The sequence below is a fragment of the Nematolebias whitei genome, chromosome 4 (assembly GCF_014905685.2).
Source record: "Nematolebias whitei isolate Nwh7 chromosome 4, NemWhi1, whole genome shotgun sequence".
Classification (NCBI taxonomy): domain Eukaryota; kingdom Metazoa; phylum Chordata; class Actinopteri; order Cyprinodontiformes; family Rivulidae; genus Nematolebias; species Nematolebias whitei.
The window spans coordinates 19,124,336-19,124,736 of NC_056501.1; positions in this window are offsets into that span (position 1 = coordinate 19,124,336).

Here is a 401-nt window from a genome sequence, read left to right on the forward strand (position 1 = left end):
AACGGTGCCAGCACAGTTCCCTGTGGGACCCCCGTACTGCAGACCAGTCTGTCAGAGACACAGCCCTGTGTCCTCACATACTGTGAGCATCCAATGAGGTAATCCAGTATCCACTGGGACATGTGGTGATCCGCTCCTGATAACTCCAGCTTGTCTCGCAGAAGTCCTGGCTGGATGGTGTTGAAAGCACTGGAGAAATGAAAGAACATGATCCTCACGGTGCATCCAGGTTTCTCCAGGTGGGTCAGAGCTTGGTGCCTGAGGTAGATGATGGCATCATCCACCCCAATGCCAAGCCAGTAGGCAAACTGCAACGGATCCAACGAAGACCTCACCAGGTGGCGCAAATGGTTGAGGACCAGCCTCTCGAGTGTCTTCATCAAATGTGAGGTCAGAGCCAC